Source organism: Macaca thibetana, chromosome 14, assembly GCF_024542745.1.
Source record: "Macaca thibetana thibetana isolate TM-01 chromosome 14, ASM2454274v1, whole genome shotgun sequence".
NCBI lineage: Eukaryota > Metazoa > Chordata > Mammalia > Primates > Cercopithecidae > Macaca > Macaca thibetana.
Window position 1 is genome coordinate 120288349 of NC_065591.1, and position 25065 is coordinate 120313413.

At 48.0% G+C, this 25065-nt stretch overlaps 2 protein-coding genes across 2 annotated transcripts in view; one reads left to right on the forward strand and one right to left on the reverse strand.

Annotated features, from left to right (window-relative positions):
- The window catches only part of KCNJ1 (potassium inwardly rectifying channel subfamily J member 1), a 66687-nt gene that overhangs the window by 37092 nt on the left and 4530 nt on the right, over positions 1 to 25065 (reverse strand). The gene's annotated exons all lie outside the window — the stretch shown is intronic.
- Positions 14712 to 25065, forward strand: part of KCNJ5 (potassium inwardly rectifying channel subfamily J member 5) — a 30175-nt gene continuing 19821 nt past the window's right edge. Inside the window, exon 1 of the mRNA XM_050755976.1 lies at positions 14712 to 15149. The gene's annotated coding sequence lies outside the window, so the exon portion shown is untranslated. The remainder of the gene's footprint in view (positions 15150 to 25065) is intronic.

Genomic DNA, 25065 nt, shown 5'->3' on the forward strand with positions numbered 1-25065 from the left:
GTGAAGTAGGACCATCACCTCCTTCATGCTAGACATCTTGCTCCTATTAATGCCCCTTAGAACTCATAGAGTGATTTTTATTGAGCTAGAAGTGACTTTTGTTTGGTTTACAAGTGCTAAAGAACCCATATGTTGGGAGGCTGAGGCAGGAGAATCACTTGAACCCAGGAGGTGGAGGTTGCAGTGACCGAGATTGGGCCATTGCACTCCAGCCTGGGCAACAAGGCAACGAGAGTGAAACTCCGTCTAAAAAAAAAAAAAAAAAAAAAAAAGAAAGAACCCATATGTTCCCCAGCCTGCACCTTCACGGCTAGTTGGCAGTTGACTTGCCCAAGAGAACGTGGATGACAGACAGAGAACCAGCGCTCAGATCCCAGACTCCACCTCCACTGTGCTATGGAAGCATAAATACTAAGCAGATCACAAAGACAAAATACTCTCTCTCAGTCTTTGAACATTCAGGAATTGGGACAAGGAACTTCGCAAACCTCAGGGAAGACCTACAATGTCTGCTCCCCAGTGTCTGGGCTTGATGGTGAAATCACAAGGGCAGTTTGGAGAGCGTCTCCTCTCCCCCCGTCCCCACTCCTTTCACATTTCTCTCCTTTTTCACACATTAGCTAAAAAAACAAAACAACAAAAAACAAAAACAAAAACAAAAAAACCTGATAATGTCTACGAAAAAAATGTGGGCAACTTACTAGAAGTTTAAAGAGTAAATATATACAAATAAATCTCTGGGAAAGGCTGGCGTGTGTGTAGGTCGTCTGAGCACTGGGGCAGAGATGGCTGTCTGGTAGGCTGGAGTGATGAATACAAATAGGCCAGGAAGATGGGCCAAGAGCCTCACGGTGGCTTCACCACAGAAATTCGACTTTTCATTCTGAGGATCTGGCCTCACTGCTTTCCTGACCTCTGTCACCAGCAAGCAGAGGGAGACAGCAGCCTCCCAGAGCCTTCTCCATGAAGGCTTCCAACCCCCAAGTCAGTGGTCACGCCCTCCTCCCCTAACTCTTGCACTCTGGCAGGACTTTGTTGCTACTTCTCAAGTTGCTTTTATCCGTGATCATGGCTTTCTCCTTTACTGGCTTGAAGTCCTAGGAGGAGGGTAGGTACCTCCTCCGAGTCATTGTTGTATGTTCCCAAAGATCCTCATGCTCCAGAGCTCCCAAGAGTGATACCTGTCCAAAGCATGAATGAAGGATGACTAAAATTGTGTCTTCCCTTTTCTTTGTCTCACCCAACCTGCTAGTCCGGGATGCCTGTTCCGCTGCAAAGTGTCACCACCCTGACCCAAGAAAGTCTTTTCCAAGAGGTGCCCGCTGGGGTCTCACACGTACTCAAGATCAAGGCATGAGTTGCTCAAGGTGTCAGATCCACAGAGCCCACTGCGCCTTCCATGGTGGTGCCAGGACACGCAGGAGGCCTGTACTGTGCTGTCTCTGGCGGAGTGAGCAGGGGAGGTACTTTTCATTCTGTTTCTGGAGAGACACCAAGACCCACATCTGCAGTGGGTTGGGCTGAGGACAAAGCTGAGTGGCCCCTATACTGTGTGCATAACCCACCCCTCCGTCTCCTCTCTGAAGACCCAGGGTATTACCAGGTTATGATGGTCTGGCTGATGGTCTTCACTGGGGGCTACAATCCCTCCAGCAGCCAGTAGATCCTGGGAGGACCACCCACCACTCCCTCAGTCATTGCCAGACCTGTCAGATTCCCACAGAGCAGGCGGTTCAAGCTGGGACCTCTGACCAGAGAAGCAACAGATGGTGATGGCCCTGCTTCTCACATTCCTCTGTGGAGAGAGGAGATCTGGGCTGGGGGGTTGGCAGGGAGTGAGGCCAGAGAACCATGCTGGGGCCCTTTGGCAAGCTAAAAGCAGGGGCTCAAGAGGGATCCCGAGCTCTACATTGTGGTCAGCACTGGCCTGTGTCTTTCTACGGTTCCATACTTCAGCATTTCACTTTCTTCCAGATCCTCAGTTGCCTCACACGTGTCCTTATAACGTCTGAAGTCAAAACAAGTAGGGTCACACGTTCCCAGCTGGTCAGCCCGTGTGCTCACTGAATGCTGGGGGGAAGTGGGCAGGGCCAGGCAGGTAGCAAATTCCCCTCGTGCAGATACTCGGCGTGCACCTTCGCCCGGGCTCTGGAAGTGGTCAGCTTCCGCAAAGACAAAGCAGTGCAGTGACCTTGAAGTCAACGCCCTTCAGCCACATTAGATGATGTGACCTGCCCCACTCCTTACCATGCTGCTCAAAGATCCACCCACAGCTGGTGCCGTGGGACAGTCTTTTTGGCATGCCCAGGGCCTACGGGACCAACTGCAAACCCCAGGCCTCTCCAGAATACCCTAGAACTTCCAAAGAGTGGGTCTCACTGGCCTTTTGGCCAGGGTCCCTGCACTCTTGCTGAGCCTGCAGTGCCTGGGGGACTATTTCATGAGGATTCCATTCAGGGGAAGGAGACGTGCTTTAGAATAAGGGCCCCACACTTCAGGGTGACAGCCTCAGGGAGCTTGGGTAGTAGGAAAAACACTGAATTTGGATCTGCAAATCCGGGCTCGAGGTCCACCTTTGCCGTGTCTCAGCAGCCTGACCTTGAGTGGTTACATAACCTCTGCATATTCGCTTTCTCATTGGAAAAAAGGACAAATTCTACTTGCCATATACAATGTTGTGTGAATGTGCCCTGTAGCTGCTAAATACTATATAAAATATCATTGCTTGCTATTACTATTATGTGTAGTACTAAAATCAAATATAGCCAGGGATGAGGAAGTTCCAGTGTTAGTTCTAAGTCCTCCACCAATGCACAGCGGAGGCCACGCCGAGCCTTCCCTGGCTGTAACATGCAGATAGAGACAGCTGTCTCCAGGGACCCTGGGGCCCGCAGGGGCTGTGGAAATGGAGGTGCTGGGTGTCTGGGATGCTCTTTGGAGATCAGACCGCACAGAAGGCCTGGCCTAGGCTTGGCTACTAGGATGCGGGGCTGTACCTGCCCGCAGGCAAGAGAATCCCAGCAGGGACTCTGCTCTGTAAAGGGTTCTTGGCCTTGCTTAGGGGGCAGTCACCGTAGCGACCTTCACTGTCTGTGTGGCCCTTCCCACAGCACTCTGGTGAATGATCTTATGAGATCATGTCAGCATGAGAAGGCAGCTGCAGAGGAGGGCGGAGACTGTCCCTGGCCTCCTGCCTCTTGGTCAGGTTAATAATCTCCGGTAAACCCCTTTAAAAAAATACAAAACTGTGTTTAATCCTACAAAAAAACCTAAGTGTTTGTTGTGCTGCTCTCCCTGGCTTTCAGAGGAGGACTGCAGCCTCCTCTGAACTACAGTCTTACACAGGGCAGGACTGCAGCCTCCTCTGAACTACAGTCTTACACAGGGCAGGACTGCAGCCTCCTCTGAACTACAGTCTTACACAGGGCAGGACTGCAGCCTCCTCTGAACTACAGTCTTACACAGGGCAGGACTGCAGGCTGGGGGACGTGGTGCTGCTGGGTAAAAGAGATGAGGCCGGTCTGGTGAGGTCCACAGCCACCAGGATCAGGCGCGGTCAGAGGCCTGGGGGCACCATAAGGAGGAGGGTTGTATGGAGTGGGAGGGTGGGGGCAGGGAGGGGGATTGGGGACAGCAGCTCCCCCACCAAAGCCTCTGCTCAACTGAGTGGTCATGTACCCCGGCCCCCAGAGTGGGTCTTCCCTGGCCGCAGAGGGAAAGTCCAGGGCCCAAGCTCTTGGCCTGCCCTGGTGCCTTGGAGCAGAAGTGACATGGGGCACTTTCATGTCCAATTCCTATTCCCCATTGCCCACCTGTGCTGCCCATGCCCACCTGTGCTGCCCATGCCCGCCTATGCCGCCCACACCCCAGTCCTGCCTTGTCCTGCCTGGCTCAGTAAGCAGAAGCTATGAGCGCCCATCCCCATGCCCTGCAAATCCTAACGGAGGAGGAAGATCCCATCCTGGCTACTCCCCCACCCCCACAGCTTTGGGACTTAGCTTCTTGTTTTCAAAAGGGCACTGGGGCTAAGGACTGCCAGGTTCTCTGGGGAAAATGATTCTCTGGGAACAACTGTCCAATGCATGTTTCCTGATGCTACTGTGAAGTGAAGTAGGTGGTCTTTTTCTGTGAGCCTCTAGAGCTCATCAGTCCCCTCATGCAATTCTTCAATTCCCCCAGCAGGTGTGTCCACCAAGAGACAGATGTGGGATGACCCACTTGGAGCCTGCATCTAGTGAGAGACAGTGTCCCCTGACGCAGTAAGATCTGTCTTTGCCAGAGTGTCAGGGGACGGCTTGATCAGCTGGAGGCAGGTGGGGGAGTCTGACCCCATCTAGAAAAAGTCCAGTTTCTTTGTGTCTTCCCCCAACCTGACCCGATGCACCTGAAGGAAAAAAGGCCTCAGCAGGGCTGTGAATCAGGCACTTTCCAGGAAGGGTAAGCCTCATTCAGCAGGCTCCCGCATTCCAGTCCAGTGAACATGCCCTTCCTTCTTGTTCAAGAGCCACGAACAATGACCATAAGGCATCGACAATTCATGCCCTTGCTAGATTCCAGACTCACCCAGCCATGCTTCAATCAAGATTTGGCTTCCTGTCCAGCCCCCTGTAGGGAGAGATTTGCTGATCGTGCCATCTTGTGTATTCTAGCCCCCGGCACAGTCACGCACAGCTAATGAACAAATTCGCATTCTCATCTGGACGTCAGGAGGCTGAACTTCAGTCGGTGGAGATGGGTGTTCCGGGAGATGGCTGTGCTGGAAATTAGGTGTCTGAACTTGCAAGAGCACCTTGCAAATGGTCTAAGCTACGTCACCTTCTGGGGTCTCTTGGAAGACAGATGACCTTCATGGAGACAGCCAACCATCACCCTTAGCTGTGTCCCCTTGAGATTTAAGTTTGTATAGCTATTTATTTATCTGCTACCACACAGAATACATATCCCTATGGGGGCAGGAAACACAGCCTTATTCATCAGTGCACAGCGGAATCTACCGGAGAGCCTACTGCACAGGAGAAGGTCAAGAATGTTTACAGAATGGGTGATTAAAAATGAATGAATGACTTCAGCATAAAGATGGCAAGTTAAAGAAATGCTTCTACTTTTGCTCCCGTCCAAAAATCCCAGTAAAAACAACAGCTTTTATAAAAAAGGATAAACCCTGAAGGGTGAGAAGAACTGGAGAGGAAACAATAGCAACTTTCTTGAAACCCAGAAAGAAGATGCATTCGACACTTGTGCAAGAAAAACAAAAAAACAAAAAAACAAAAAACAGGAACTAGCGCCATTGCCACTTCAGAATCCCAAAATGATTAGATGTCCATGACCCTGTCTACCTCTGGAAGTCGGGGGGTGAAGGAAGCAGCCAAAAGAAGAGGGGATGGGTTGAGAGTCCATTCAGGGAGCAGCCTAGTTAGACCTCCTGTTCCCCTCCCTGACTCTGTCCAGACAAGAGACTTCTCCCAACCCTTCCTGGCAGAAGCCTGGAGATTTGTTCTCTGGAAAGTGGAAAACAAAGGGTCTCTTGACTGAAAAACACACAGAACCGTGAAGGATGGGCTTGTCATACCCCCCAAAGGATGACTAAGTAAACATATCCACACTAGATATCTAGACTCCCAGCTCTCTCCTCCAACTTGGTTTCAGAGGCTGGTGGTCAGGACTCAACCCTCCAAGCAGGAGATTGAAAGAGCTCATCCTGAGGATTCTGACTTTCCCCCAAGCAAAATCTGATACCAAGTGTTCCTGTAACAAGCTCAGTCCCTGCCAGTGCACCCTCCAGGGAAGCTGACAGATGTCAAGTTCACAGGCCCAGAGCCTCCTCTTACTTGGTTATCAGGTATCTGAGGAAAGACAGAGCGAAAACACAAGCATGAAAAGGCATCTTGGAGGAAACAGAGTCTGTCCAGGGAGAAGAACGCTTCAAATAAAGAGGATGCTCCAAAAATCCTTCAGGGAATAGAAAAAAGGGGAGCCCTTGGAAATTAAAATATGATAGAAAAATAAAAATCTCAATGGAAGGGTTGAAAGAAAAAAGTTGAGGAGATCTACCAGGACATACTGCAAAAACACAAAGAGATGAAAGTAGAGAAAAAAGATGAGGAAATGAGAGGTTTCTGAGATCTGACATCTAAGTGAGAGGAATTCCAGAAGGAGAGAATAGAGAAAATAGGAAGGAGGAAATCATCAAAGAAGCATTGCAAGAAACTCACCCAGAAGGGAAGGCAATGATTAAAAGGGCTACCCAGTGTTCCGTACAGTGGAGGAAAACAGTCCCACACCAAGGCACATCATTGTGAAACTTCACACCACTACTCACTAAGAGAAGATCTGGCTAGTTTCCAGAAAGTAAAAAGAGGACCCGCAAAAGGATCAGGAATGAAACTTGCTTCGGGCTTCTAACAATATAATTGAAATGTGGAAGAAGAAGAAATTCCTCTAACATTCTGAAGAAAAACAATTTCCCATTTAGAATTCTACACATGCCCAAGCTGCCAACAGAATAGAATAGAGATCCTCTCAGATATGCAGAGTCTCAAAATTGTACCTTGCACACTCTCTTTCCTAGGAAGCAATGGTAGGACGTGTTCTTCCTAAAAAGTAAGAGAGTAAACCAAGAAAGAAACACGCATGGCATTCAGGAAACAGGGGATGCAATATGGGAGTGAGGCAAAGGAAACAGAGATGCCAGGAAGTCAGCTGTGTGCTAGGCAGAGAGGGCAACCAGGCCAGACCAAAGGGAGCAGAAGGCCCCAGGGAGATTTCTCCAGATGCAATCAGTAGGACTTCTGGTGCATCTGGACATCTTGAGAGGAGATTGAAATTGTAGGTGGAAATTTTTGCATTGAAATTGGTGATAAGGGCAGGCGTGATGGCTCACACCTGTAATCTCAGCACTTTTGGAAGCCAAGGCAGGAAAATCACTTGAGGTCGGGAGTTCGAGACCAGTCTGGCCAACACGGGGAAACCCTGTCTCTATCCAAAATACAAAAATTAACCGGGCGTGGTGGCACGTAACGCACACTTGTAATCTCAGCTCTTCAGGAGGCTGAGACAGGAGAATTGCTTGAACCTAGGAGGCAGATGTTGCAGTGAACCAAGATCACACCATTGCACTCCAGCCTGGATGACAGAGCGAGACTCTATCTCAAAAAAAAAGAAAAAAGAAATTGGCGATAAGAGCAAGGACAACTACACAAACCAAACCAAGACAATGAATTAGTACCTCCAGAGAAGACAAAACGTTGTGCAGGAAAGACAAAACAATCTGGTTTGCTGCATGGATCAGTTATATACAAATAGAACTTTATGGACATAAAAATATTAAAACTGAGTATTCATCCAACCAAAATTGTGGCACAGCTCCCTTGCTGGATGAGAAGTGGGAAGTATGTGAGCATGTGGTGGGGACAGGGGAGGAAAGGGAGCCACGTTTCCATCTTCAGCGGTGGAAAGTTCATAGGTCGTCTCTGAAGATGGAAGCATCTAGAAGTATTACTAGAAGGGTGTCATTTAGAGACAAAAATCAAGGGGGAAAAAACAGCCAAAAGAAATGAAAGTGGTGACCTCTGGAGATTGGAAGATGGTCAAAGAGGAAAACCCAACTGCTTTTGTTTCAAATTATTTAGAAGAATGTGATGCTTCAAATATATTACTTTTTTTTTTTTTTTTTTTTTTTTTTTTTTTTTTTTTTTTTTTTAGACGGAGTCTCGCTCTGTCGCCCAAGCTGGAGTGCAGTGGCGCGATCTCGGCTTACTACAACCTCCTTCTCCCCGGTTCAAGGGATTCTCCTGCCTCAGCCTCCCGAGTAGCTGGGACTACAGGCATGCGCCACTACGCCCAGCTAATTTTTGTATTTTTAGTAGAGACGGGGTTGATTGGCCAGGATGGTCTCGATCTCTTGACCTCGTGTTCTGCCCGCCTCGGCCTCCCAAAGTTCTGGGATTACAGGCGTGAGCCACCGCGCCCGGCCAATATATTACTGTAATAAAACAAAAACTAAAAATCAAAATAAGTAAATACATGTGTTCTACCTAGTGTGAAATCTCTTTCAACCACTAGATGGTGCTGTTGTCCCCCTTGTGGAAACCGCACCCGGGCAGGGCAGGTGCTGGTCAGCATGTCTGTGGAGTTTCCACGAAAACAGAATTAAGTAAGCTTGTTATGAAAAAAGTTAGGAAGGAATTAACGTTGTTCATTTTCTTTCCTTGCTAAATAGGATCCCACTTCACTGAATAGGAAGAAAAACATCATTTGCCCCTAGTGGTGCAATAACTGGAAGCTCAGTGCTAGGCACGAAGCTGAGTCCTGGGGCTAAGTGCTGTGCCCTCTAGAAACAGATGTTAACTCGATACATTCAGCGGTGTGGCCAGCTGTGGCAAATGCCTGTCTCAGGCACCTGGGCCTGGACTCACGAATGAGAGGAAATTCAGGAACAGGAAGCTTGTTTCAGGGAAGCTGAAGCTACCTTTGGTGCTCCCTGTGGTCAGAATTGAATGACATTCAAGGAAAAGTGAATTTGGGATTATTCAGTGACAAGTGGGAAGCTTATGCACTGGGAGAAGCCAAGGCACCAGCATGAATATCAGGCCACTTTCCCCAAAAGCATGTCTGCTTCGAGTTTTGAGATGAATAGGAGGCCTCTTTAACACGTTCTGCAAAGTCACTAATGGCAGCTTGATGGCCTGGTCAATGATTAGGGTTTTCTTTTTTTCCCATTGGCTCTATTTTCCACGACTTTTCTGTATCTGTGGTTACCTATTTCGGACCTCTGCTCTGTTGCACACAGGCTTCATGAGATAAATACTATGAAAGAAATATTCTATTAATGAGGGATTCTGGCACACTGGCCACTCAGTTTTCTTGCCACTCTTCCTTTCCAGATCATTCTGCCACCGCAGCCTGGCTGACCCCCCGTCATCCTGATCACTCCTCTATCTCCCGTTCTGTATCCTCCTCCCTCTGTCCCAGATCTGAGCATGGTTCCCAGCTCTTGACTCTTCTCCTTCTGTCTCCACCCTCCTCCAGATATCTAAATTATTTCTCAGAGTTTCAGTCTTCTCCCCTCTGTGGATGACACTCCAAAATCTCCACCCCATCCTTGACTCCCTCCTCATCTCCAGACATCCATTCCTGCCTCTTTTCAGACAACTCCACTTAGGCAATTCACCAACCTTCAGTTAGACATGCATGCAGCATGTCTAGAATCAAACTCAGCAGCTCTCCCGTCCCAGCCACCTACTCCTGCTAATTTTCTCATTCCCAACATCAGGCATGCACGCATTCAATAAACATTTACTCGGGTTTTAAAAAACAAGGTTTACACCCTTAAAGAACTCGTAGATTGCAGGTAGAGGAGAGAGACAGGTCACAGAACCCCCGACACATGTGATCGGAGCTCTGTCAGAAGGAAGCAGAGGGGTCAAGGTGCCCACAGAGGAGGGGATCTCAGTGCCCCTGGAGATTCAGGGGAGCTTAGCCCAGCTCAACTCCACGCAATCCAGTTTCATTCCTCTTTCGCTTTGGGCTCCTATTGACCCTTTCTCAGCTACATCTTCTGCTTCATGCTTTTCCAAGCCCCAGTGTGCATAAGAGTCACTTGGAGATCTTGTTAAAAGGCGAATTCTCTTTGAGCAGGTGGAAGGTGGAGCCTGAGGTTCTACATTTCATACATGATCCCAGGGAGTGGCACTGTTGCCGCCAGACTGTGCAACCCACTACACATCCCAAGGTTCTTCCTTCTTTTGCCTTGTTGCAGCCTTATCACCTCAGGCCAGCGCCAGGGCCCAGCCCACGAACACTCTCCCTGCCTCTAATCCTAGACTGTGCAGTACAGTAGCCACCAGCCATAGTGCCTACTTAAATGCAAATTAATTAAAACTTAAAATTCCCTTTCTATTTACAGTAGCCACATTTCACATACGCAATGGCCACAATGCCACATTATACAGAAAAGATATCAAGCATTTTCTTCATTGCAAAACTTCCGTTGGGTGGCACTGCACAATAATCTCAGCTCCACCTAAACTAACCACAAACTGACTACCAGTCTCACCACACTGTCAGCTCCTTGAAGGCAAGTTCTGTATTTGTCTTGTCATCTTTCTCTAATTGCGGAACCTACCCCATATCCTTTCTTTCATTGGACAAATATTTATTGATCATCTCCTATGTAGCAGATGCGGTGCTTAGCACTGGGAGTAGGTGGCACCCCAAGGTGAACAAGACAAACGTGGTCCCTGTAATTGCAGAGGTCACAAAACAGGTGCTCCATAAGTCTTCACTGAAATGAAAAAATGAATGAATCATACACAGACCACCCCCAGGGAAATCTTCACACTGATTTTCATCATTCTCCCTAACTCAGAAATGTTTAATACTTGCTTTCAATATGCAGAAGAAAATCCAGATGCCACAGCTTGGGGTACGAGGCCCTTCTGAGAGGCAGAGATGCGGGGTTAGCATCTTCGTTTGTTAGGGCTGCCATAACAAAACACCACCGACTGGGTGGCTCAAACAGAAATTGATTTCCCACAGCCCTGGAAATTAGGAGTCCAAGATCAAGGTTGTCAACAAAGTTGATTTCTCCTGAGGCCTATCTGCTTCGCTTGGAGACAGCTGCCTTCTCCTAGTGTTCTCAAGGTCATTCCTCTTCTTATAAGGACACCAGTCAGATTGGATTAGGACTCACCCTAATGGTCTCAGTTTAATTAATTCTTTTTTTTATTTTTTTTTAATTTGAGATGGACTCTCACTCTGTTGCCCAGGCTGGAGTGCAGTGGCACGATCTCGGCTCATTGCAACCTCCACCTCCCAGGTTCAAGAGATTCTCCTTCCTCAGACTCCTGAGTAGCTGGGACTACAGGTATGCACCGCCACGCCCGGCTAATTTTTGTATTTTTAGTAGAGACGGGGTTTCCCCATGTTGGCCAGGCTGATCTCAAACTCCTGATCTCAGGTGATCCACCTGCCTTGGCCTCCCAAAGTATGAGATTACAGGCGTGAGCCACCTGACCAGTCCCCTTAGTTTAATTCAATCACCCCTTTAAAGGCCCTGTCTCCAAATACAGTCACATTCAGAAGCACTCGGAATCAGGCCTTCACCATCTGAATTCGGGAGAGACAAAGCTCATCTCATAACAATTAGAAGTATGATCTTGGAAACTAACAAAACTGGGTTCTGAGAGCAGCTCTGAAATTCCTGCCAGTGCGAGGGGACTTGACTTGTCTGAGTCTGTTTCCTCCCCTGAGAAAGGTGCTAAAGCTACCTCCCTCCCGAGGCTGTCAAGAAAATTACAAGCAATTACTTACATGAAGCACTGAGCAGGGCTCAGCACCTAGTAGGCACTGCGTTAATTACAGCCACTGGCATCACCACTTTACTGCTCTGATCCCCCAGCAGCAACCCTTCCCTTTCCTGTGGTCCCTGAGCACCCTGAGCCTTCCCTTCTCAAGCCCTGATTCCCAGCCCAGCTCTGTGACTCCTCTCCCTCTCATCACATTCAAACCTTAGTCTTCCTTTCCTAATTCCTTCAGGCTTTCCTTCTCTGGGTAGCCTTTCGGTCAGAAGTCAGTCTCAGCTTCTCTTCTCCGAGCTGTGTTAGCATTCCTGTCAATTCCACACCAGCTCCCAATTAACACCTAGGAATTAAAATCCCATGTTAATTTGTAGGCTAACTCCTCCCTACTCACAGATATGCCACCTTCCCCATTAGATGTGAGACATTTGAGATCAAACCCACCATTATACCTTTTAGTCTCTCTCATAGCACCTATCAAAGTGTCTCAAACATAGTAGGCCTTTATCAACCAAGAGTTTGTGGACATAAAAATACTTACATACAGTTAATACTCACTAACTGAGGATGTGTAGGTGTAGGTGTAGGGGTGTGTGTGTGTGTGTGTGTCCATTTAGCATTTTTAAAGCTATGGGAAAGAGAAACACCAAACTCAGGTGGCTGGTCCTCTCCTGAGGGAAGAGGAGGTGATCCCATGTGGATCTGGCAGTGTTGGCCATGCCTGGTTTTGTTTTTTAAAACTGGGTGGCAGTATTATGTTAAATACGTTTATTTATTTAGTTAGTTTATTTAGTTATTTAACTAATAAATAAACGTATTTAACATAATACTGCCACCCAGTTTAAAAATATGCAAAATAATATGTCCTTACTTATAAAAAATTTGTAAAATAATATGTCCTTACTTGATAAATATCTGTAAGTAAATAAGATATCTTATTTAACATAATACTGCCACCCAGTTTTTAAAATATGCAAAATAATACGTCCTTACTTATAAAAAAATATGCAAAATATTATGTCCTTACTTGATTGATATCTGCTGTTTACGGATGAGCTTATTAACGTACACAAAGAATGTATGAAGAATTCTCCTGACATGAGAGAAAATGTTTAAAATATTTGTTTTAGAAGCTATTTAGTTGGGATTTCAGAGTATAACTCAACAAACTCCATTAATTAATATTTTATCTAACAGGAAATATTTATGAGACATTACCAGCCTCATAAATGCAAATAGAATTTCTATAAATAGGAGAAAAAATAATTTTCTGCAAGTCTCATATTCTAAAGAGAACATCTTTAATTGTGAACCCATCTCCCGCTCGATGAAAGAAGGTAAGAGAAGCAGATAAAGGGAACAGAAGAGGTGGGGCTGTACTCTAATTCACAGCGATAATACATACACATTTTCTGTTGCTTTCAAGCGCCGCCTCATCAATTTTCAGACAATGAAAGACACACTTGGCACCTTGCACGGCTCCCTGAGTAGTTCTTTTATTGCATTTCTATCCTCAAATGTTGTCCGTGCTCTTTGAGAGGCTTGGGCATGGAGAAGCTAAAGCTCCCCTAAGTTCGCAACAATCAGTCAGGACTAGAATCCCCAAATTTCTCATTTTTCAGTTCTCAGGTGAGACCTGGACACAAATTTTTCTGTCTCCTGATCCAAGGTCCCATCCCTGAGAGAATCTTTGCAAAGCAGTGTTTCCCAGAGTACCCTATATTTTGCTTTAAAGTCAGTCCAGCTCCCCCTACCCCCACCCCATAATGGCAGAAGGACTATCATGGTCTTTATACCTGATCCAAAAGCAACTGCTGCCCCAGGACAGAGCCCTCCTCAGGGCTCAGCAGAAGATTATAGTGTGTGTTATCTGGACCTGAGAACTGCACAGCCGAAGCCTCTCCCAAGAACTAGGCAATTAGGGAATTAAGAACTTTCTCCTCAATAGTGTTAAGCCCTGACATCAAGCAGCGTATGGTGCAGTGCGTGAGCACCTAGGCAAGCTGAATCCCCTAGGTGGACACAGAGCTTTCTGTTAGTCAGGCCCTGTTGCAGCCACATTTAGTTATCACCCCCTCTACAGAGAGAAGAGGGGCATCCAGGAGGCCCACTCGGGCTGGACGGCTCTGTGCTCTGTCCCAGGGGAGGGTGCCTGGGCAATGGGCTGTCTGCACGCTGGTCTCCAAGGCAAGAGGACCCCCAGGCCACTATTAGAGACTAAGTTTCCCTGTCACTGTGCTTACAGGAGAGGATGGACTTGGTGCCCTCCAGTATTAGTGACACGCATTTTTCTCATTGCAATGTAATAAATCAGTTTTCTGGTCGTAGACATCATTCACTTAGCACTTGTGCTAGGTGCTGGGGACACCCCACGTTTGACCAAGCTGTGTGTGCCCCTGAGAGAGGGGGCTGGCATGGGGGGTGTTGACCCCAAAAGGCTGGGTAACAGAGAGGGCCAGAAGGAACATTACAGGATGAGAAGGGCCACCCTAAACAGACCTGTCCTCAGAGGCACCTGCCGGCCCTCCCCAGACAGCAGCCCTCCCTTTTAGCCTGCCCTGGCAGCTGCCCTTCCTAGGGCTTCCACGAATTAAAGCATACACTCTGGTCATCATCTGTCCTCAAGGCAGGGAGGAATCCACAAGTGAGGGCCGGGAGGTGGCGCGGAGGACGCCGACTCTACCCACGCCTGGGCAAGGTTGAGCTCCGTTCCCTCCGGGCTGCTCCGGCCTCCTGTCCGTGCAGGGCGCGTTTCCAGCCATCGCCGCCCAGCCACCGCCGCACGCCAGGGAGAGATCTTCCGGGATGAGCAGCGAGCCCGGGGACAGCTGGCCTGGGTCCTGTCCCTGGACCTACTCCACCTGCAGCTGGCGGATCAGGCCCCCGGACCCTCACTCCACTGCGGGAGCCAGAGCCGTCGCGCGGGGGATGTAGTGCCCAGACTGTGGCTCCCCCGCCTTCCCAAAGGAATTCCCCCATCTGCTCCATCCCTCTCGGGAAACAGCGAAATGCTGCCAACCGCCAGCTTAGCGCACCGCAGAGCCACTGAGCAGCCCCGCCGAGGCTCCGAGCCAAGATTTCTGCCCTAATAGTTTCTCCCTTCTTTCTGTCTGCTCCACCGCACCCACTAAATACGGGGCTCACACACGGACACGCGTGCACACGCGGCGCTCACACACAGGCATGGGGCGCTCACACGCGCGCGCGCAGGTCTCCGTCTCTGGTACCCTGCAGCAGGGGTGCAGCCGGGTGCAGGGGGAGCCGGGGGAGGGCGCAGGGGGCCGCGGGGACGCGAGGGCTGGATGCCTGCTGGGCTCTCTCTCCGCCTTCCTCTTCCCTCCCAGTCCTACCAAGCTGACGGCGTCCCCGATCACATGGAGCCCCCGCCCCACACCAGCCCGTCTCCCGCCGCCAATGCCGGTGGCCGTTCCAGTCGCGTTACTACCCAGAGATTCATCTGTACCAGGGACAGAGGGAGAGAGGAGAGGGAGGAGGGGACACACACACACACACACACACACACAGAGAGAGAGAGAGAGAGAGAGAGAGAGAGAGAGAGAGAGAGAGAGAGAGAGAGAGAGAGAGAGAGGAGAGAGAGAGAGATTGCCTCCAGCAGCTGCTCTCGCTAGAGAAAGGGAGTGACCCAAGGGACCGCGAGTGAAGGAACAGGATGGCTTAAGTACCTCTGCCCACAGGACCCCACGACAGGGAGAGGTTCCAGCTACAGCTCCTCCGTGGGGTCATGGCAGGGGCTGGGGAGTCCCCTCAAAAGCCCTGAGCACCCCTGCACTGCCGCTAAGGGACACCCCAGAAGTTAGCATCAGTGGGACTCGGAAGCTCTGATCTCAACAAGTAAGTTGTCTTCTTTTCCTCCTCCATTTCTCCCCCAGCTCAAGGGTTCTGGAGGGCAGGACGACACCCTCAGGTGTCCATCGCTGGGCAGCAGGCTTTCACAGGGAACCTGCTAGATTGGTAGCCAGGGGGGATAAGGAAAAGCTTAGGGCAAGTCCCAAGTTTAGCCAGGAAATTGGAGATCTCCGTGGCTGCAGGCTGCCCTGGGCGTTGGGAGCCCAGCCATAAACACCTTAACTTCTGGCACTAGACCAGGGCTACCTGGGGGTGCCCCAGATCTCCCAGCAGTGGTTTGAGAGGCAACAGTGGCCAGGAGTGGGTGGGGTGGGGAGGACATTATTCACCTGGTAGGACTCTTCCTTCAAGTGGGAGCAGGGAGGGCCAGGGTGGGGGCGGTGCACCCCTCAGCCTTAGATCCCCAGCCTAATCTTGCTTTCTCTTTTAAGTGTGGCCAAATTGGAAACACGGCCTTGTGATTTCTGCCCCTCTCGCTGCCCGAGTCACTTCCTGCGTACCTCCCTATCTCCTTTTAAACAGCTTTCAAATGGTTCAGAAAGGCCAGGGGTCAAGGCTGTGGGGACAGAGGATAGGGAACAGGGAAGGGCGGCCTTGTCATTGCTCCCCTTCTCTTTAAGTCAGTGCTTCTCCCTGCAGAGCTGTTGGCCCCTGGTTTTATCTGCGCCTTCCCTCAAGCAGGGCTCTCCTGCCCCGGGGGCTGTGGAGGTCCTCAGGTCCAGCCCCCAAAGTTCTAGGGCCTACCCCAAACATCAGGGTGAGCAAGGCCAGCCCAGAACCTGTTCCAGGAGCCTTTTCAAACACCAGAAGATCAACAGGAACATTCCGAGCATTTTACTCTGCTTCAATCCTTTCAATAAGCTGAGATTATCATCCTCATTCTCCAGGTGAAAAATAGCAGCCCAGAGAGGCTGTGCAACTTGCCTCAGGTGCACAGCTCATAAAGGGAGATTCTCTCCTAGATATGACTCGAAAACATACCTTGTTTTCATAAGCCATGCTTTATCGGGCTTTCTGGTTCCCAAAGCACTTGTCCATGTGAGGAAAAGTCTAATATTTATGAAACCAAGGTGCTGAGCTAGATACGTTTACATGAGTTCATCCTGACACCAGTCCTGTGGGGCAGAGCTTATTTCTTCTGTTTTACAGATGAGAGTAAGGGTAACAGGATTCCGAGCACTAAGTGGCAGCAGCACTGTTATCTCCAAAACTCTTGTCCTCTGGCTTTACATCCAGGGTCTTTCCACTAACAAAAGCAAATTGTGAAAGCTGCTCTGGTCTTCCCATGTCCCTGCTTTTCCTCAAAGCCAGGTGTAAATCGCATCATCTGGCTGAATGAGGCCCTCAGGCTTCCTGGAATCTGAGGAATGAACAGGGCAGAGCGAATGATGTGGGAGTTAGAGGCCCATGGTTGGACTCTGGCATAAAGAGCTTGGTCCGCTTGGCTGGCATTTTAAACTATGGAGCCCACCTGAGATGGCACCATTCTGCCTAGAGGCATGAGGCCTTTAATGGGAGGCCCGGGGAACAGGGTATGTGTTTCTTGGAAGAGCAGCAGCAGGGCCACCATTGAAAGAGAAACAGCACATAGAGAACTTGCTGGCTCAGGAGGCTGAGGTGAGAGGATTACTTGAGCCCAAGAGTTCAAGACCAACTGGGGCAACATAGCAAGACCCCATCTCAAAAAGAAAAAGAGAAAGAAAGGATGGAGAATTTGCCTATACATTCCACAAAGCACAAGGATTGTCCCCAGAACAATGTTCTAGACCCAGCTCTCCAACAGAAAGGGAACCAGCCACTCAGGCGTAGCTGTTTTCTGGCCTCTCCAAAAGCTGCTAGAAACCGCTGGCATTACTCACACGCAGCATTTGGATTGAAGTAGTCTGCCTGCATTCAGCAGAAAATGAACGTGCTCCATCCAGGGAGCAGTCCAGCTAGAGGAGGAGCCAAGGGTGAGGGGGTCAAAGAGAACCTGGGCCACATTCACTCTGCCCGGGGCTGTCCCCAAAGCTTAGCTGTCTTCTCTGGGATGAAGTTAGCTCTTAGTGGGATTCCCCACCATGGCTTCTCCGGAGTCAGCTGGCATGTCCTGAGCAGTGCAGAGCTCGTTGTCTGTGGCTCCAGCAGACACATGTGTGTGGCTCTGTCACAGCGTTCCTCAGCCCCGCTGTCCCTGGTGCCAAGCAAGATCCCTTTGGGGCTTTCTGCAAGCACCAGACTGGGTTTCTTGTCCAGGAATCTGGGAGACTCTGAAGGCTGCTCTAGTCATCTGTGATGAAGTAAACCCCCGCGGAGGGAAGAAATGACTAGAATGCCCAGTCTCTGGTTCCCACGTGCCCTCCAAATCACCTGCTTCTTCCTGCCTGCTGTGGGCGAAGCCACAAACGGGTGTGCTGTGCTTTCACGTACTTGAAAACTGCATCCACTTCTACATTGTTGTTGTTGTTGTTTTTCTGGTTCAACAACCATTCGTTTGATCACCTATCATGTGCCAGAAATCATTAATTTTTGAAAACCTTGGAATGTGATCGTTGGGGCAGGGTTATGCTTTTTGTTTAGGAGAATATTAGCAAACTTGCATTTTCTGAGCCAATACTGATTGACCATTTAGGCTGGAGGTGGAAGGATGGTGGAGAGAAGGCAGGGGTCAGGGACTCCATAGGTAGCTCAAAGGGGCTATTTTTGGATGAAAATGTTCACTGTGTGTGAGCTATAGACAGGTCACTGAGGGCTGGCAGTGTGTTCCAAGAGCGGATCCGTCATCAGATAACTGTTAAGATAGTTGTCAGACATGGAGAAATCTTTCTGGTTTTTTTTTTTTCTAAAGAAAAAACAAGAAGAATGGGAGTTCCAGTCCAGAGGAATGTAGTGAGGTATTTGAATAAGAATACCTGAGTGTATTTTTCAAAAAGACTTGTGGAGTGGCCTTCTCTGGAATTGTTTTAAAACAGAGTGGACAGCTTCCCCTTCTGACGTTCTGCCAGCCAGGGCTGGCATGAGCGGCTGCCTCTGAAGGCCCTGCCTGGGCAGCAGCAGCTTATCTAGCTCCTCCTACCTTGACATTCTGATAAGGGAGCTATTCTAGTCAGCAGGGCCCAGGATGGCGGGAACCCTTGCCAAGAGCCGTGCTAAGTTAAATGGTAGAGCCAAAGCTTTAACATGTGACCCTGGAGATCCTGGCTAGTGCTTAAACTGTTAACATCCATTATCGTTCCAGACCAGAGCAAGCTGAGGGCAAACATCATGGATCATCTGACCAGTTGGCAGGTGGCAATGGCACTTCCTGGTCACCAGGGATCAATCAATAGGATGGCCAGAGAGTTTGGGGGCAGGAGAGGGTGAGGGTGGGGGAGAAATGGAGGGGTTGGGGAGGGAAGGAGAGAGCAAACTCAGAGTCTCATTCTCATCCCCTCTGACTTGGTGGTCCGGGACTGGGTGTGCTGCCCACACTATACCTTCTCTCAGGTTTCAGGCACCCCACTTTACAATCAGGGAGGTCCAATGCTATCATCTTACGTTATTTCCTGCTGCTCAGAAAGGAAAATGGGAGTGGGGCGCAGTGCAAGAACCAACAGGACCTCAGATGCTTCCTGGAACCAAACCTGTATCTCCCCCTTAGAGTGTGCCCCCCACTCCTCTAACCCCAGGGAGGAGGGCACTGCTGAGGACTTGGTGCCTAGAGCCCGGGGCAGTGGGAGGTGCTGCTTCTGCTCCAGCAAGGGGGATTGTCCAGCAGTGCCAGCAGAAGCCATGGGTGCCAGGCCCCAGGAACTGGCCCACTGGATGTCACAGTATGAAAGCTTCCCCAGCCAAGTCAGGTTGCTTTGTGAAGTGTCCTTCTCCAGATGAACTCCCTCAGAAAATGAGTAGGGAGCTCCTATCACAGGCCAGACCTTGTGCAGGCACCTGAGTTAGACGGGGGAGGGGGCGGATCTTACACACCAGGCCTGCCGCCCACCCGAGGAGCTCTCAGACCACTGCCTGGGGGCGGCAGAGCTGCTGGGAGAGACTCCAGCATTGGTGCTGCGTGCCCTTAGGGAGAGGCAGAGGAGCCGCAGGGGTGAAGGCGGGCTGCCCTGGGGGAGCAGGGAAGGCTTCTAAGGGGGCTTGAGAAACAGGTTTGCTGGTGAAAGGGTAGAAGGGGCCCAGGGAGTGGTTTGGAGAGGAGAGAGCCAAGGCTAGACACAGGGCCGTAGGGAGGGAGGCCTGGGCCTGCGGCTGCCCCCAGCCCCGACCACCTCTCCTGCGTCTCTTTCAATGTCCCCTGACTCCTCCTAAATACTCATGCTCCGTCACATTTTATTTCCTTCTCTTCCTCTCCCTCTCTCTCTTTCTCAGTTTGGTTCTTTCTTCCCCTCCATTTTTGTCTTTTTTTCACTCATTCTCTCTTTTTTTTTTTTTTTTTTTTTTTTTTTTTTTTGAGACGGAGTCTCGCTCTGTCCCCCTGGCTGGAGTGCAGTGGCACAATCTTGGCTCACTGCAAGCTCCACCTCCCAGGTTCATGCCATTCTCCTGCCTCAGCCTCCCGAGTAGCTGAGATTACAGACGCCCGCCACCTCGCCCGGCTAATTTTTTGCATTTTCAGTAGAGACGGGATTTCACCGTGTGAGCCAGGATGGTCTCGATTTCCTGACGTTGTGATCCGCCCGCCTCGGCCTCCCAGAGTGCTGCGATTACAGGCGTGAGCCACCGCGCCCGGCCTCACTCATTCTCTTGATCATGGATGCCGTTTAGTGCATTTATGCTTCTTTAACTCCATCTCTTTACTGCAGTCATTCCTTATTTTTCCACTAAACGCTTTGATTTTGAGATTATACATTCACATGCAGTTTCAGAAATAATGAACAGAGATCTGCCACTCCCTTCATCCAGTTTCTCTCAGTGGTAATATTTTGCAAAACTGTAGTACACCATCAAAACGAATACATAACTGATAAGAAAACAACATTTCTGTCACCAGGAGTATCTCTTATGTGGCCCTTTTATAGCCACGCCCACTTCCATCCCACCCCGCCCTCTCCTTAACCTCTGGCAATCACTTGTCTGTATTTGTCATCTCAAGAATGTTATGGAAGTAGAATTATACAGGATGTAATCTTTTGGGATTGGCCTTTTTCACTCAACAAAATTCTCTGGAGATTCATTCGGGGGTGTGCCTGTGTGCTTGTTGGGGGTGGGGGTGGGGTGTGTGTGTGTGTGTGTGTGTGTGTGTGTGGTTTTTTTATTGCTGAGTAGTGGGAATGTACCATAGTGGGAAGGTACCATTGCTTGTTTAACCATTCACTTACTGAATGACATCCGGGATGTTTTCACTTTGGGGCAATTATGAATAAAGTTGCTATAAACATTTGTGTACTGGTTCTTGTGTGAACATAGGTACATAGGTTTTCATGTCTCTGGGATAAATGCACAGAAGTGTAATTGATGGGTCATCTGGCAGTTGTATGTTTAGTTGTTTTTTTTGTTCAAATAACTCTCAAGCTGTTTTCCATTGTGACTGTGCCATTTTACACTCCCACCAACAATGTATCAGTGATCCAGTTTCTTTGCATTTTTGCCAATATTTGTTATTGTCACTATTTCTTATTTTAGCCATTCTAGTCCTATCTTGTTGGGGTTTTATTTTGCATTTCCCTGATTACTAATGCCGTTGACCATCTTTTTTTTTTTTTTTTTTTTTTTTGAGACAGAGCCTTGTTCTGTCGCCCAGGCTGGAGTGCAGTGGTGTGATCTCGGCTCACTGCAACCTCTGCCTCCTGAGTTCAAGTGCTTCTCTGGCCTCAGCCTCCCAAGTAACTGGGACTACAGGTGCGTGCCACCACGCCTGGCTAATTTTTGTATTTTTAGTAGAGACGAGGTTTCACCATGTTTGTCAGGCTGGTCTCAAACTCCTGACTTCAGGTGATCTGCTCACCTCAGCCTCCCAAAATGCTGGGGTTACAAGCATGAGCCACCATGCCTGGCCTGTTGACCATCTTTTTATGTGCTTATTTGCCCTCCAGATATCCTCTCACGTCTTTTGCCCATTTTCTAATTTGATTGGCTTTTGTTGTTGTTTCTGTTGAGTTTTGAGAATTTTTAAGGATATATTTTAGATACCAGTCCTTTGTCAGTCAGATATGTAATTTACAAATGTTTTCTCCTATTTCGTAATTTTGCCTTTTCATCTTAACAGAGTCTTTAAGAGCAAGTGTTTTTAATTTGATGGAAGTTTAATTGACCAGTTTTTCTTCTTATGGATTGTGCTTTTGTTGTCAAGTCTAAGAACTCTTTGCCTGCCCTAGATCTTGAAGAGTGTCTCCCATGTTTTTCCCTAGAAAGTTTTATTGTTTTATATTTAAGTTCATGATGCATTTTGAATTAACTTTGGTATAAAGTCTGAGACTTAGGTCAAGGTTCTTTTTTTTGCCTAAAAATGTGCAATTGCTCTGGCACCATTTGTTGCAAAGGCTGTTTCCTCCACTGAATTCCTTTTGCACTTTTGTCAAAAATAAGTTGGGCATATTTGCAAAGGTCTATTTCTGGGTTCTCTGTTCTGTTCCATCAATCTATGTGTCTATCCTTCTGCCAATACCACATAGTCTGGATCACTGCAGTTATGTAATGAGTCTTGAACTTGTATAGACTGATTCCTTCCACTTTATTCTTTTCCAAAATTGTTTTATCTATTCTAGTTGCTTTGCCTTTTCACATAAGTTTAGAATAATTTTATCTATGTCTATAAAAAATCTTGTGATATTTTGATAGAAATTGCATTGAATCTGTATACGAATTCAGAGAGAATCAACATTTTTACTATATTGAGTCTTCCAATCCATGAATACAGTATGTTTCTCCATTTATTTGCTATTCTTCAGTTTCTCTCTTTGGCATTTTGTAATTGTCACTAATTGTGTGACCTTGGACATTAGTCTTTCAGACCTTCAGTTCTCTTTCTGTAAAACGTGTCTGGTAATACCTACCTTGAAATGCCATGGGAAAGTCAAATAAGATAGCACATGAGCAGTACCCCATGGCAAGCACCAAGATGCAGTTCCCTTCAGCTGGGTCTCTCATCTGTTCGTTCTTTCTTCTTCTTCAGCTTTCATTCTGATGCCCACATCCACTTACACTTTACTTTGTCTTTCCTTATCCTTTGCTTTTTTTTTTTTATCCTTCTTTCATTCTCAACTCCTTACTCTAATTTTTCTCTCTTCTTTCTTTCTTTCTCTTTCTTTTCCTTTTTTTTTTTTTTTTTTTTTTTTTTGAGACAGAGTGCCACTCTGTCACCCAGGCTGGAGTACAGTGGTGCAATCTCGGTTCACTGTCAACCTCTGCTGCCTGAGTTCAAGGATTCTCATACCTCAGCATCCCGAATAGCTGAGACTACAGGTGCTCACCACCACGCCCAGATAATTTTTTTGTATTTTTAGTAGAGTTGGGGTTTCACCATGTTGGCCAGGCTCTTCTCAAACTCTTGACCCCAGGTAATCCACCTGCCTCGGCCTCCCAAAATGCTGGGTTACAGGTCTGAGCCACCACTGCCGGCCTTTCCTATTTCTTTCACATTGTTTTTCTCTTATTCTCACCAGACTTTTCTGTTTCATTTCTTCTCCCACGGTATTTGTCTCTCTCCTCTTTCCTGGATCATTTAAGCATTCCATTTTTGTGGAGTTGCTCAGACATCGAGTGTGACTCCAAGGGTCACTCAACCTGAGTTCAAATCCAGATCAATCACTTACTAGATTCAGGACAGTTGACTCACCCTCCTGCACCTCAGTTTTCTCATCTATAAAATGGGGAGAACAGTATCTACCTGATACCTTTTCTGAAATGTAAAGCATTTGGAATAAAATTGGGTATATGGTACAGCCCCAGTAGGTAGCTATAATTATTGGGATTTTACCTGTTATGTCCAGTTTCCCTGGCTCTTTCTCACATTTACCTTCCCGCACCATCTGATCCTGTTCACTTGTATATGAATATATTCAAATTCTAATTACCTTGCTTTCAGGCTGTCATCTCTGTGCACTTCTACCTCATATTGCCTAATCATCACTGATAAATTGGCACCAGCCCAGGAAATCTGTCCCTTGGGTTATAGAGAGGAAACAAGTGGTTTTTCATTTTGATTTAATTATTAATCCCTTTTATTATTTAATGTGGAATACATACACTGTGGGGTTACAATGAGGAAAATGGATTATCACTGTGCGGCTCACTTTCAAAGAGATGGTAGGCTTAAAAAGGAAAAGTACCAGACAGACAGAAACAAATGTGGGGAAAAGGCAAAATTAATTAATTTGATTTCCGTGCCCTTTTCATGGCCATGATTTTTCATACATCGTCTGTGGGATCCAGGAGGGTGCATGTGGATTTTGCAAGTAAGCCACAGCTAAGTACTAAAGGGAAGGGGTGTAAGGAGTGGTGAGTGGCCCACAGCGGCTCACCAAGGAGGGCAGAAAACTACTCATCCTAAGCAAATGGGAGGCTGGTAGGTGGGAAGCTCAGTCACAAGCTCACGCGCCTGCTCCATAGGTGCAGTGCTCCATCACGGGCTTCATCTGTGATGCTAAGTTACTTGAAAGGCACTCACCTGTCACTAAGCCTTTCAAATCTATATTCCATACCTTGAATCGGGCCTGATATCTGCCCTTTAAAAAACTGCTGAATATATTTAGACTCACTTAGATATGCTGGACAGAGGGATATTTTAAATACCATCAAAATGGTCTTTTTGTCTCTGTATTTTCTCCAAAGAATTGAACTCCTCAAGCAAAATGCCAGATCTGCCTGCTCTCCTTTCAGACTAGAATTCTGCCTCCCTTTAAAAATCCTTACATGAAACACCATTTAATCCTTCTCTCTCTGCCTTTTTGTGTTTATGGTGACCTCTCAGTATTTCGGTTTCTTTAATGACAAAGTAACTGTGGAATCAGTCCACAGCATTTCTAGGGTACGTGTTTCTCTCCAGATATCAGAAAATAATGCATGAGGTTTTATTACTTCCTTAGACTTGTGGTGGGGAATCCTCCAAGGATGGAGTTGGAATAAGCAGCCCATTCTCTCCCGGTTGTCTGGGCTACCCGAGGCTCTGCAGGCCCCAAACTCACTTTCTGTTGCCCCATTTGGCACCAACCGCCCCCCTTTGTTGTGCAGCCAGAAGTCAGGACCGCCTGGCAGACCTGTTGCTAAATCTTTCAGTGTTTCTATTACACAAAACTCCACAGTAGGTGTTTCTGTGTCTACAATGCCAGAATCCTGGGAACGAGTTAACCCAAATTAGTGTGCCCTCTGGCAAGCCCCACTATCCAACTATAAAAGGGGACTAATGTGATAGGATTCTCATGAGCCAACACCGGAGCTGGAAGAGCCCAACAGAGATGCAAACTGCCATTATTATTCCATAATAATAACTCCACATACAGGAATACCGGGATTATTTGAGACCTTATATCTGCCCTTAACCTATACCAATCCAATCCAGGGGGCCAAGTACATTACACCAGTATTTGGCAGGATAGGATTTTTCATGATAAAATGGCAGAGATGTCAGGAACGTTAGGATTTCCACAAGTAGTATTTCTATGTCTTCTATGGGAAAGAGACCCAGGGTGGTAACTCTAGAGTAACATGTAATGTGGAGCACAGGATGTGGCCAGGAGAGTCAGGGTTATGATTCAGAACCAAGACGGCTGGACTCCAATGGGTGTGCAGTAGGAGCGTGGGAAAGCGTGGGCTCTGAAGTCAGGCCGCTGTCAGTTCAAACCCGGGTTCTGCTGCTTGCGAGCCATGTTCCTCCGACAAGTTCCCTCCCTGCTCTGAATCTCAGTCTCCTGATCTGAATAATGGACATAAAACACTTATTCCACAGTGCTGCTGAGCTGATCAAGTGTGTTAACACATGTAAGGCTCCTAGTCC